The sequence below is a fragment of the Apis cerana genome, linkage group LG1 (genome assembly GCF_029169275.1).
Source record: "Apis cerana isolate GH-2021 linkage group LG1, AcerK_1.0, whole genome shotgun sequence".
NCBI classification, from domain to species: Eukaryota; Metazoa; Arthropoda; class Insecta; order Hymenoptera; family Apidae; genus Apis; species Apis cerana.
This window is the reverse complement of record NC_083852.1, coordinates 17,294,648-17,309,756: the sequence shown is the minus strand read 5'-3', so window position 1 is coordinate 17,309,756 and position 15,109 is coordinate 17,294,648. Positions and strand designations below refer to the sequence as shown.

The window sequence follows — 15,109 nt, the reverse complement described above, 5'->3', positions numbered from 1 at the left end:
TAGCGGTTGAAATTAAAAAAGTCGACGAATCGATGGAAGATAACAGGGTGCATACCAGCATGCACGACTAAGACGTACATCCCTACAAGAAGAAAATTGATTTACAGGATCCGTTAATTAATCACGAAACTAATAGCCTACGAGAATAAAGCTCGGCTCGCATTGCAGGCAATAAGGGAAGAATAATATCATTCCAAACCATTATTTCATGACCACCCACACACATATTTCTAAATAAATGATGATCAATACGATTTTTAAAATTATTCTTGAACACCAATGAAACGATCTCTCTCTCTCTCTCTCTCTCTCGTGATTCTCGAATGATCTTTGTTCCTGTACACGATTTTGAATAAATCCATTTTGATAACCAACTTAGCATTCGAATAATTTCAATAAAAAGACAATAACTCAACGACTATCCCACGGGATGGATTGGATGAACTCTGGAAATAAGTAGAATGAGAGAGGCGCAAGAAAAAAGAAAAAAAGTTCTCGTCCTTCCACTCGCTTATTCGCGCTTCGTGACGAGGGTGGAGCATAACAGCTTGTAATATAACGGGTGTCGTCGTTCTCCACCCCAAGAGGGTCGTTGATGCCGGGGCAGAGTTGGTGCGAAGGGCTGGTAATGAGACTAATAGACACGTACTGCTCGTAAAAAGCGTTTTCGCGAATTGCTGCTAAAGTTAAAGTTGAGTAGATCCTGGCGCGTGCACGAGTATCGGGGTATAATTTTATTTTGCGGCTTCTTGCTAACTTTTTTTCAACGCCGTGAATGCAAATTAACATTTCGATTTCGGTTGTTACCTCCGACGAATCGTTGCCATATAATTAACGATCATGCACAAGTAGACCGCGCTTTAATCGAATTCGACACCATTCGTTCTCAATTTCCATTCGGCAAACAACGATTTTGATCCGATCGTTTCGCCGCTTCGAATGCACGAAGGCTCGTGTTTATTATACATTTTAACGGGTATTTAATTTCTATTAAATATCTTATTAATAATGCGAACGAAGAAAAATGCGCCGTGAAATTTTGTTCAACGTATCGCGTATAATGAAAATTGTTTTGAATCTTTCTCGGGAGACGGAGCAAACTTACGTCCTTGGAATCTGAAGATTAGCCACCCTCGTTTCACGTCAAGGGGTTCTTAAGGCAGTTAATGAAAAAGCGGTAAAGTCGAATCATCTCGGGGGGAGGCGAAAATATTCGCGTCAGAAAAGAAACTTGGAATTTTAAAAGCCAATCAACGTCGTGATGCAAAGCTTTTGCTTCGAAAATGTTTAAATTAATCGAAAGAGAGGAAGTATGAAATTCTCTGCCTCGTTTCAACCATCTCGAGGAAATAAAATACTTGTAAAACCAATCCTCTCCCCTAGTCCCCTGGTTCCCTAGTTCATTGCGATGCACCCCCTCGAAAATACAAGTCATGCACTTCATCGCTAGTTTCAATTCATCGACGCGGTTATTTAATCAAACATTTCTCCCAGCTGAGTGTTAACAACTCTGGGGAGGGTGCGACCCTTTCTCAGCCCCCACGTGCAATCGGAAGGGATAGAGAGCATTTCGTCCGCAGAATCCGACCTTACGGGGTGGGTCCGCCACCCCCGCGTGCCGACTGTTGCCGAGTGAAACAGGCCGATAACGTTGGATCACGATACAACGCTTACTTTTCCGCCCATTTGTCGGGATTTGTTCGAGTTGGGGTCTCTGTAGATTCATTTTGAGGTTACCGAACAATATGCTACCCCTCGATGTTAATCCACCCATCGTGAAAATGGAATCCTCCGATCGTGAAAACTGGATTTCCTCCCTGGAGAATCTCGACTCGGGTAGTAGATGTAATTTCCGTTTCGTCCAATTTTTCAAACCGTTATTCGCCGCATAACGATACTATTAAATTTATCGGATACGTGTTTACGTTTCTTTACATCTGTTATCTCTCGTTTTATCCTGTTGATTTAGTAATCGGCCGCGCATAACATCAGAGGTGCGACTTGATCGACGCCGTGGTGTTGTAAAATCTGAAGGAAGTGTGAAAGAAAGGCGTACAAATTTCCATAAGAAGTCGTAAAAACGTCTCGCGCGAAGATAATCTGTTAAATATGCTCGACACCGAACAGAATTTGGTATACGACTATTAGAATTTTACGAACGTCCACGTTTCTACGAACGATCGACAGCGAACAACATTTCCACGTTCAACGAAATTCATGTACCCCGTGTCGACTATCAATCCGCATCTGTTTCGATATCTTTCCTCACCGTGTACACCGAGAAAGCCTCCAGAGTTTAATTCCGTTTGTGAATAAATTTTCACGATAAGAATTCAGATTCTCATTTTTACGATCACCGAGGAGAATTCGAATAATGTAAAAGAAGGAAAAGAAACAAAAAATATCAACTCGAAACTTTCGTTAAAAGGACTCGTACGAATTAACAATAACGATACGTAACGATATCATGAATCGCAAAAATGATAAAATTTTCACGATGAATCAATCACTCCTCTTTCACCCTTAAACGATTTCCAATTCTTCCACCTCGATAAATCCTCCCATCGATTCATTTCGACGAAAGAAACGACTATTTTAAATTCCTATTTCCATGTAATATTCCAAAATTATACACACTTCTCACTTCTCCTTTTAACACGCGAATTTTCGGCCAATATATCTCCAATAATTCCTTATCCCCTCCGTTGCCGGAACAAAACGTTTATATTTACGGAGGGACATGTTCGAGGCGATAAATCGCTCACGGCGAGGCGTGTGTTCGCGATTGCGCGCGTTCCGAGTGTTCGGCCGTGCATCGCGAGGCGTGCAACAATCAACGCGTCCTCAAAGAGAACATTGTAGCGAAACCATTAAAGCTCGTTCGGTGACGTTTCGTGGCAGGGATGGGAGGAAGGAGGAAGAGTTTAATACGTCGAGAGCATCGTCTCATCGGGCGCGTTTACGAGCGAGCGAGCGAGCGTTGCATCGAGGAGGTCGTGCAAAACCAGCGCGATTTCCGCCGATAATTTATGGCGATTATTATTTTCGCGCGGTCCGGAGAGAAAGAACCGAGAGACAGAGAGAGAGGCGGCGGTGTGACGAGGAGCGAGGGAGGGGAGGGGAGAGGGGCAAGAGGGAGAGAGAGAGAGAGAGCGGACGGATGGTAAGGGGAAATGGAGGGGTGGTAAAAAGGAGCCCGGTGAATCAGATTTATCGCCGGTTTCTGAGTTATAAGGCGGTATAGGAACCGAGTCTAAGGCTCGTAAGTCATTCCGCGTGTACGTGTGTACACGGCCGGGCACTCGGTTACACGCGCGTCTCTTCAAGCGGAGCGGAGAGCGCGGATCCGAGAGATGCAAGGGCAAGAAGCTCTTTGTTCCTGATTGCGCTTATGTGGTTATAATTAGCAACGGATCGCGGGAATTCACTGTGCGACGTCGAATCGGTTTTGGTGTCGTAAGCGAGAACTCCGTGTCCCTCGTGAATTCGAGTTGGATCGAGGACGAATTCTGTCCAATTTTTTCCCCCAAGGGGAGGGATACGCGAGAAAACTCGAAATCCGTTCGATGGAACGGTCAGAAAGAAATCGGCGAGAGTAGGTGGGGTACGAGTCGTGGTTCCGTGGAAAGGGCAGCGCGGGGTCACCATCATTTATCACACTTCATATAGGCGCAACCCCCTTCGATGATAGATACCCTGAGCCGAGCGCACTTCGAATTTTCATCGGGGAATCAAGAAGGAGCGTGGTATTCTTCTCGCGGCGGCGCGATAAATCGCGAGAAAAAAAGCACGCCGGGCAGAGAAAATCAATTTCTTTGATAGATAAATCATATACGCGGTCGCTCGAGTAGAGGTAGAATGCCTTCCCCAACAAATGATCCTGGAACCCCCTCCCCGGCAATACATAGCGATCCTTCAGAGATACAGAAAGTCAGTCACTTATCATTGGACGCGACCGTGAATTTTCTTCTCCTCCCGTTATAAAAGTAAGAAGAATAAAATTGTGCGTGTGCCTTGAGAAATCGCGGGGGCGGATCGAGCGGGCGAGAGGCGAAGGGAGAAAGGAAGAAGGAGAGGATCTAACCGCGCTTTACAGATCGGTGAAGTGTAAGTTATTGTTTATGGGACCGACGGGATGATCTATCGCGATGGTTGCTGGGTCACGATAGCGCCCAGCGCGAAACCTAGCCAACGCGGCCACCGTGGTATCTAACCCCATTACAGAGTCACCGATGCCGGGACACGATCTCGAATACATGGTTTCGGGGTGCGCCTCTTATCAAGGGAGGAACAGTCGTATACACTGGGAACCATTGTCATTAATCAGCAAGGATATTGTACTTTCAACCGGGTCGAGAGAGTCGCTTGAACGCTTTCCGACGTGCCGCAAAATTCGGTAAATTTCTTCTCCCCTAGGAGGGGAACCAAGGCGCGAAAATAACCAAGGATATCTTTCTAAATTCGAGAGAACGATACGAGTTCCGAACCTGCTTCCACGATAATGGTTTCGCGGAAGAGGTCGAATCCTTCCAACGATCGTTAGGCCAATCGTTGACCTACGTCGGTTAAAAGAACTCGTCGAATCGCGTAACGCGTGTACAAACTACGCGACGCTGGACGAGGACGATGATCAAACGACGAGGAGGCGGACCGAGTTTTCGCGGCCGGTTTCTTGCTGTTCCGCGCGGGAACAGCCGTACGTTCTCCGGATGACACTCGAACGCTTTTATTACCCGTAATCGGCAGTACTTAAGGCTCGTTCACGTGCGCGATAACGTGCGGCGCCTTGAAAGAAATGCCAACCCCCTAATTCGTGCCGACCGCCGGCAAACATGGCGCTGGATCCTCCAACCCGATCTCGCTCTCACCAACTGCACGCGTTTTGCTTTTTTCCCTCGATACATCCAACGACATTTCCCAAGAGAAGAAATTACGTTTGCATCGACGGTGAAGAACGATGGGGATACAAATGTCGGGGGATAATTAACGACAATCGATCGCCGCGGTTGAAATTATCATTATTTCGAACGGGATATATCTGTAACGGAACGGTTAAATTCTCTTTTTATTATTATTATTATTATTGTTTCTTCTTTTCAAGCTTATTTTATCTTTCAACGGGGAACGAAAAGTGCCCGGCGAGAGTTACTGTCTTAAATCACGAACGCGAGAGGATGCACGATACGATCGTACGAAATGATCGACGACGACGGAACGAAACGGAGAAGTACGACAAGAGGACGAAGCAGAAGAGGGATCGTATCGAGAGGGAGATAAAGAGAAGGCCGAAAATTCTCACGCGGATTCTAACGAGTTGCACGAAAGGGAGTTACATTCCGGCGTTCAAACCTCGGCGGATGGGTGAAGGTAATGGAATGAGATTTCGCGTGTAGCAATATTTAATAAGGTCCTTAGTAAGGGAGCCACCAAGGGGTATAATAGCGAGAGATGGGTGTTGTGAACGCGTCAGCGGAATGGGACCACCCAACTGGGCCCCGTGCCAGGGCCCGCATATACGCGGCACCGTGTACGCGCACACAGAGCCGCCTGTAACCCGTGGAACCCATGGGGTCCCATGGATCACTCCCGCTTCTCTTTCTTCCTTCCTAGCTGGAGGGAATGTCACTCGAGTCACCTAAGTCGGTAGCCGAATTGTTTCCATGCAAACGAACGGGCCACGATTAAGAAAGTGTCCGACCGCGGTCTCTGGAATGCCAGGCGGCTCGCCACGAAAGAAACTTATCGGAATGTTCATCTTCCTCCTCGTCCTTTTGCGTCTTCTTTCGTCGTCGAGCCCCGTGCTCGAGCATCCACGCAGCGTCGAGAAAATTCTGCGCAACTTATTCAAACGAATCCTGCATCCCATCGACGACGAGAAACGACGCATCGGCTACGATATTTTTCTCTGTGTACGACTCAATCGTTAATTTTTTTTTTTTTTTCACGTTTCTTCGAATGTTATCTTAGAAGAAGAACGTTTACGTGTTTAGGATTGAAGAGGATATGCGTGAGATCCGTTGACGGAGGCCATAAATAGAAGGATAAATAGGAAACACGTTGACATCTGTTTATTCAACTCGCGAATCCATCATTTTGCTCTCAATACGCGAAATGTAACTGTCACGTAAAAATTCGTCGAATAACGCATAAAATAGTTCGTCGTAATAATATCTTGAGAAACTTAAACGTTTTTAATACCGATTTACATTGCGTAACTCGTGAAATAAAGAGAAAAAAATGAATATTGGTATAATAGTATTCCTTTCCTCTGGGCGAGAATTGAAACGAGCTTGTGGAAGGCTCGAACCGAGAATGAAATCTAATCAAATCTTCTCGCGGTTTCGTTCGCCAATGCGAATCGATAATCGGGCCGAATAAGACGTTACTGCGTTAAACACGAAGTTTGGTGTCCGCGTGGTTTCAGGCCCGATAACTTTAACGATGTTGAAGACTCGGAGGAGAGCTCGGCTTCTCAGGAACGCCTTGGCAATCCATGCCGCGCACGGATAATTAAACAGAAAATGGACGTTAATAAATTCTCATAAATGTCGACCGGTCGAATCGAGCAAAATGAATTCGTGGGAAGAATGATGCGCCTTCTCATTGACGATTTAGTCGAAGAGCAAAGTTTCCTGCTCACTTCGAACGAATTAATAGCCGTGTTCGTCTAGAAAATCGAGGATTTTGCGAAATGCGCTATCCCATCGTGGAAGCGGGTCTCAATCCCGGGATAATTTCACAGAACTTCCATCCACTATCGAAGAATCTAATTCAGTATTCGTGGAATCCGATATCGCTTCGCTCTTTACGCTCTATCGAGATGATGAATCGAGAATTATCGCATCGAATCCTCTGATTTAAAGTTCAAGCTGAATCTTGAAACCGCTGACGGTATAACATCTTTCTCTCCACGGATTATCCTTGTAATGCCATTCGTCATTTTCATCACTTTTCCGCGAAAATAGACTGTAAAAACGACTGGACGAGTAGGATAATCGTTTTCGATGGGACAGACTTTGCGAATTGCACGTTAGAAGAAGAAGGGTAATTGAAAATGTAAATGGCCGGCGAATTAACGATCCGAATTGTAGGTATCCGCAGAGGGCGGTCGATTGGAGTCGGACGTGCACAGCGTTTGATGATAATCCGCGGATACCGATGCCCGGTGGTACTGGTTCTGCGCGGATAAACGATTGCCAATTATGGAGGTGATAAATTCCGGCGGCGCAAATCGCCGGTTATGCGCTATCGTGGTCGTGTACTATGTGCACGCCCGTAATAATTAAGCGATGAACAGAGGAACGGACGATAGGACGATCTGGCGCGCAACTAGGGGGCCCAGATACAGGCTACTATGTGGAATCGATTGCCGGTACCGATAGATCGCAATCGCCAATCCACCGACTTGAACGTTCGGAGGGATGCATTCGGGCCAAACAACTCGTGGAACACGTTGTTACGATTGTTGACTAGAGAATGGTTGAGGAGGATTTGCGAATCCGAAAGTTTGCATCGATCTTGATAGATCGGAAAGAGGCTCGTCCTATTGAGTATCTTTCATTTCGAGTAATTTTGCCTCTGATTGAATTCTGAATCGGAGATTACCGGCACAATGATGGATAATAGCGAAGCTCAATTGTTTGATCGTGTTTCTCTCCTACGCGTTATGGCTTAATCTCTGCCAATAATATTGCATTGTACGGTAGCAATGATGTACTTCGAACCGTTTCAGTTTCAAAAAGCGCGACGATCTATTCGTCGTGAAAAGAAAACGATTGGATGAAAGCCGTGGTCGGCGAGAAATCCAAGCGTGAACTCGCAATTCTCGATCGAAATAATCATTTCACGGGGACATTCTATATATAGTATATCGGGAAAATCTGGGTTAACGAGTGTTCTCCTCCACTCGACCGTGTGTGTGTGTATGTGTGTGTGTGTGTGTGCACGATCTCGTTCATGTGTGCCGCGAATCGCGCTAATTAACCCCGATGCTACCGTTCGATCTCGACACCAACGGAAACGATATCGCTAGTGTAACGATCGCCACGAGGGCAAAAAGCGCGACGATTCCTTTTTCGAAGCGATCCGCGGTATGCATTGGACTTCTAAGTATCCACGATGGAAACACCTGCTCGCGATTAGCGTGCATCGTTAATCCGCGATCTCGAGGGGGATCGTGGTCTCAAAGCCGGCCGAGAACCGTACGAAACCGTATGTAACGTCAGTTTACCTTGAGTCCCATACGTAATACGCGGGTAATTACGAATCTTGTGTGCACGAACGATTAACTCTCCAAGGACAAGACTCTTTTTTTATTGCTACTCGGTAACGATTATCGTTTGCTCTATTAGTACCGTCGTTAAACGAGCATCTCGTTTCATCATGCTAAAACTGGCAATATATACTATATTATCCTTTTAAATAGACGTCTAATGGCCCATCGAAGATTCAAATCACAAAAAACTAGATACGTAATATCAGGTGGGATTGAAATCAAGGATCATTCCAGGCAATAGCGCGATAGCATTTGAAGAAAAACGTCGAGGGACGCGGAAGCACGATAAACGTTAGAAGAAAAATCGTCGGCCAAATATTAGGAGAGAGGCGAATCGCGGCGGGCGAATCGAAACGGATAGGTCCCCGAGTAAGTTGGATCCATCGGGGGGCTCCGGTCGAGAAATCGCGAGGTAATGGCCGATTTTTTGCTCGATCCGGAGACACAGGCCGAACCGGGGGCTTTTATTGGGGCTTAAGCTGCCGAGAAAAGAAGGTGGCTCCATGATAGATGCGAGCGAACAACGGCTACATGGGTGGCCCTCCCGTCACACGCGACCTACTAGCCACCCCGAAGACATTCGCCCTGGCTGATATCAAGACCGCGCCGGCCTCGATACGCCCTCGTCGATCCCACACCCGACGAATCTCCGTCGACGAAACCTGACGACCAGGGCGCCGGCGCCCACGTCTCTCGTTTCACCGAACCTGGATCATAGTCAGAGATGATCTTGTTAGAGATAGTTTAGGTTTATGGGGATATGTAGATATATATAGAGAGTATTGTGGATTGTAACAATATGTTTGGGTGATGTTGTATGATGTTAGGATCATTGTTATGACAACAAAGGGATTTACGTCGATTTGGATCGTTTTCGATACGAGGATAAAAGTATTGTGAAAATATTGAGAATTTTATTTTGAGAGTACTTTTTAATTGGAATTAAAGATGTGTTTTTAATGAAATTTGATCTAAACTATCTGCTCAAGTTATTCCTATCTTTAAATTTTTATGAGGAAAGATATAGTAATTTATTATTTTTTCTTAATGTAATTAAACATCTGTAATTATTATTATAAATAAATTATTTATATATTTAATGATATATACTATAATGATATATGATATAATAAAAGGTGTAATAGCATTGTGATATAAAAATAAAATAAGATTTAAAAGATATAGATATATGTATCTATATATTTATATCTATGTATATAGAAGTTTTAATCGCAAGGCACTATGGGAAATTTATTGCAACTAATGCCTACACGCATATATATCTATATATGTATAGAACTTCTAAATCGCAAGGCACTATGGGAAATTTATTGCAACTAATGCCTACACGCACGTATATATGTATACATATATATGTATATACATATCTATATATGTATAGAACTTCTAAATCGCGAGGCACTGTGGGAAATTTATTGCAACTAATGTCTACACGATGTAAAATGATAGACTATTTCAAAATTGGATTATTCGAATATTATCGTGAGGAAATATCGATAAATAAACAAGCATAGCATACGATTAGAAATTTTTTTTACAAAGAAATCGAACGTAGAAATGAAAAGATAATATGATAGAAATTTATTCATATAATATATATATATATATATATATCATATATAATATATATATGATATAATATATATATAATATATATATATATAATATATCATATATATATATATAATATATATATATGATATAATATATATATATATATATATATAATATATATATATATCAAATATGTCGATATGAAAAGAAATTGTTCAATCGAGCCAACGATATTGAATATTTTTCGAAATTCCACATCGTAAGCCATCGTAAACTTGCGAAGAGTTAAAAACGAAAGCGAAACGTTGCTATAATTACACCGAAAGTACGTGAAAATGCACGCACGGCCATATTTACTACCTTCGTTTTCTGACCTCTTCGACGGGTATTTACCTCGTAAAGTCGTCAAGAAAATTGTAAACAGTAAACAGTAGGTTATAAAACAGTACTCACCGTTGGCTGCATGACGAATCCATAATCTATGGGTAGTGTTGGCCTTCAGGTTGTAGTTTTCCTCGATTTAACAGCTCGTCTTTACACTTTCACCGAACTTGCTTGTTACACAATTTTTTCCCATGTTCCGATTGCTCCACTTATTGAATGCGATACAACATTCCTCGTATCATTCGATTGAGAAGGATATATATAGTATATAATATATATATATAATAATAATAAGCACAAATATAAATCTATAACTATAAGTATAATGATAATAAGTATAAAATAATTCAAAATATGTAAATGAACACACTGATGTTTGCACACGTCACGACTAGACCTCATTTTAGGCGCGAATTCGAGCTTCTTCATGCGCAAAAGAATGCGTAGAATATTAACTTATTGTCCTAATTGCGCACAAGAATGCGCGGAAGTATGCGCAGAATCGTAAAGGCGTATATGTTTACTATGTGAAATTAACGCGACATCTATAGACGACGCAACTAGAGCGCATTTTAAGCGCGAAGTTGAGGTTCTAATTGCGCAGAAGGATGCGCAGAATATTAATCAGCAAACATGGAGGAAATTTATTGTGCGGAAGTGTTTAACGAGTTCGAAACTTTAATCGGTTAATTAATTATTGTGAATTAAGAAAGTTGTTCCAAGTTTTGGTGCTTGATACGAAAGTAATTCATCAAAATCTACCATCACATCAATCGTACAGGTAAGAGTTTCATAATCAAATGATTATTTTATGTTAAATTTTCGACATAACCTCATGACGCTGGTATTAAAGAAACGAATAATGAATAATTTATCGAATTATTTCTTGTTTCTATCGAACATAACACACTTAATTCAAAGATAAAAATATATATATATATATATTCGTATTTATATATCAATAATAGTTCAACTATTATATAGAAGCAAATCTTTTACTACATTTATATCATTATAAATGTCATGGATTCTATAATGACATTTTTCTTACATCACGCGGATTCAATTTGATTTCGACTTTAAGAATCGAATAAAATATCGTATCTGTCTAATCTTTTCTATGCCTAAATGTTTCGAACGTTTAATAAAAAGAAGTCAAAAGTCTTGAGAATCACTTGAGAATCGTTGAGAATCGTTAACTGAATCCCTGGACAGGTATTTGAAAGGTATCTCAGGTTAATGATATTAAAGCATAAGGATTTAAAGAAGTTCTCTTTGTCATTCGTCCTTTGTTTCCCATTTACGAAAACATTATACATTCAGTTATGCCTCGTATCTTAGCATTATCTTCAAAAGTACTTTACAAAAGATACTTTTACAAAAATTTAATCCGTTTAACGTAATTGAAATAATTTTATTCTATATATACAAATATTATTATTTAAATTGTTTAAACGGTAAATACTGTTGTTAACTGTTGTTAGATAAATACTTCATTCCGTGCAAGTATCAAAGTAAAATTAATCTTGTTGTCGAGACCTTTTTCGGTAGCGTTATGTAAGCCTATTAAGCGAACACTAGACATCCAAGAAAGAAAGATGGGATAACGTTTGAGGAATGCCGAAAAGTAGAGGAAAGGGAGAGGTCACAACACGAGCGGCGGAAGCCACGAGGTAAAAGAGGAGAGCGAGGAAGCTCGATGAGATTCTGGTTTTAATTAGTTGGAACCGCCGCAAGGGAACAATCGATGGCATTAACGATGTCGCAGATAAGAAATCAGACTTCTGAACTCTTGTTCGTAATCATTGTCCCCAATATATTTTTGACGTTGACTTCTCCTCGAATTCTTTCCGACCAAATATGATTAAAATCTTCATAAACACCTGCCTCCCAATATCAATTAATAAACACGGTGTATCGACATTGACATGTGATTTTTTTTCTCTTCGATCGATTAAAATTTCTTCGTTAATCTATCGAGTGTCATTATACTCGTCGATAAGATTTCTCTTCCTCCCTTTAACATTACAAATTATAATATCCTTTTAATATAAAATTATAATTCCGATCATAAAAATTATTCGGAAATTATTGAACGTTTTGGAAAAATGGCACACGTAGGAACGTAGGTTGAGAAGAAATTAAAAATTCCATTTTCTCGATCAAATAATCGGAGAAACACTTGAAATGTAAACAGAGGAAAGAGTTCGATCATGAGAACCACTGGGCCGTTTACAATTAAGCAATGTAACCGAGTCGCAGACGCGTGGAGCGTCGTGTGTGGTCCCGGGGTTCGAATCCCACCTCTCCCTTTCCACTCTTTCCACCCGGTACCACCACTCTACCACGATGTCCCCACCACTTGGAGGTTCTCTTCAGCTTCTCTCGTGTTCGTTTTTCTCTTGTTTCTCCTCTCGTGCTCGCCGCGGCTCTTTACCTTCTTCGCCTGATCCCGAAGGTGGTGACTCATCCACCTATAGGCTACCACGAATTCGGGAATTCCTCCTCGTTCCTCGTCGCTTCTCGATCTGACGCGAATTTTTGCGCAACCAGATTTCCATCAAGATCACGAGTGGTTGGCCAATCTTACGGTTCGTTAGTACGATCAGTTTAGTTCGGCCCTTGCAATCTTTTTCGGTCGATCTCGAAGGAAAGCTTACACGAGTTCAAAAAGCACTAGTCTTTTTTTTTTTTTTTTTTTTTTTTTTTGAGAAACTTTAGATCGTTTCGAAAATTGAAGCAATTTTCCGATACTTTAATCGTGCTTCTCTTTATTCAATTTTGAATTTTGAATAGATCGTTTATAAATCAGATTAGTTAGAAAAGAATTGGAATACTTTTATAGTACTATTGTAAATACTTGGACTGTGAATTTTAATTAGGCCGATTTACAAAGATCAACTCGAATTTCAAAGTTGAGGGTCACGAGAGACGCGATATTTGGAAGGAAATGGAGATTCTTGGAAACAAAACGACTCCTCGCCATAATTTCTCCCGGCCGACCTCTTTATAATCCATAAAACTCGGCGTGTCTTAGCTTTTAAAACTGGTTCCGATCGTCGAATAGAGCTGTGACGCGCGAGAGTGTCCACGGGCAGACATGTTTGGAGTTCGGGCTTGTCCGGAGGCGCGGACGCGTAAAGGTGGACATGACACTAGGAAACTAAATATCGGTCGAGCGATCCTATGATTCCCGCGGAGAGTTGGGCCGCTGTCAAAAAGCATCGGCCCGTCCGGACCTATCTCACTTAATTTTCGTTAAAGTCACCGAATCGGGGATAGGGGATCGTCGACAGCCCCGAGATCGTCTTACCGCCGTTCTCTATTCACACTGAGGATCGTGTCGATCGACGGTAACGACGGTTCAGAATAAATTGAACCCGATTCCTTAGGGAGGAAATACCCTAGACGAAATACGAAAACGTCGCCTCGCGTTGTCACCTTGACTCTTCCTCCAACGAATTTCTCGGAAATCGTTAAATCGATACCTACAACGTGTATCTCCATCGTGTCCCCGATATATATCCAGGGTACGTAATTGAAATTCAAATCGCGGTAGAGGAGAAGGAAGGGAAGGGGGGTTTATCGAGCAGGGGAAAGCATTTCTTGCCGCATCTCTCGATACATCTGCTTCCGTATGTTCGCGTTGCGTGGCAATTAAAAATTCAGATTTACAGCCGGGCAGCGATATTATGAAGATCGGGCAATCATTCCTCGAGCGAAGACCACTTTTCGTTCTCCCCGTAACCCTTTGCACGGTTAATGAAGAGTTCGCCATATCCCGGGATGGCAGCTGACGTTGCATTCATGCATGAGAGTGCCGCGTCCCGGTCATTTGGCCTGTGGCGCGACTAAAAACTAAAGGGAGGGCGCTCGAGTTTTGTCCCATCGGTGGCCGGTAACGCGCCTTCCATGGGGACCGGGAGCAGAAGAAAATTTCAGAGGGGACCATCGACCCGGTGGCCCACACATCGAGTTGCCGGAACACGCGGATTGAGCCATTAAAGCCCGTTTCAACCTGTTTCGAGGAAATTCGCGAGACGGAGGGTTCGTTATTGTTCCCTGTGTCGCGAGTCGGCCCTCCGTCTGGCCCGTTTCGATCCAACGAATCGATCTACACGGTCCCCTTATATCCTACGTGACACTCGGATTTGATTCAAACGTGCTTGATTCGGGTGATATTTTGCGTTGCGTGCAATTTATATATCGCGTACGATCCGAAAATTCCTTCTCGTTCTCTCTCTCTCGATCTTCATATCCTTGGCGTAATTTTCGCGTTTTCTTTCTTTCTCGCCCATCTCCTCGTACCGAGTGGTATTCGTTCGAAATTTCTATGGGAGATTGTTATCGAATCCCCGCGCTCGTACAAGTATGCCTTCGTTTCACCGCGTGAAACGAGCAACAAATTGCACAACGGTCAGACTTTTACTCGAACGAGCAAAGAACCGCGAGAACAGCGATGGCCAAGCACGCGCGAGACCTTCCACGAGATAATTTATTGGTCAATCAAAATGACGCATGGAGGTATAAGGTGACACGTCAGCGTACACGGCTGACCATTAATTTTAATACCCGTCACCATCAGATCTCCCGACGCTGGCTTTCCACGTTGGCTCCCCACTGACGGTGGAGCGTATCCATCGGCATCGGCTACCGTACGACTAATGCCCCGTTCACTAACGACGATCATCCTTGAAGATCTCGGTCTACCGATCTCTCACGGTCGCTACGAATTATTATCCTCCTCTTAATCCTCCATACCTGATCCTATCCGATCATCGCCTGGTTTCCACAATTTTCCAGACACAAATTAAAAGTATCAAATTGAAATTGCGAAAGTATAATCGAGAAAGATGCTTGTAAAACGGAAACGGC

At 42.9% G+C, this 15,109-nt stretch overlaps 1 long non-coding RNA gene across 1 annotated transcript in view; it reads right to left on the bottom strand.

The window, feature by feature from the left end:
* LOC114577807 (uncharacterized) overlaps positions 1-10,670 on the bottom strand; it is a 103,295-nt gene extending 92,625 nt beyond the window's left edge. The window contains exon 1 of the long non-coding RNA XR_009832882.1: positions 10,304-10,670. This is a non-coding gene — a long non-coding RNA (uncharacterized LOC114577807). The remainder of the gene's footprint in view (positions 1-10,303) is intronic.
* Positions 10,671-15,109: the final 4,439 nt, after the last annotated feature.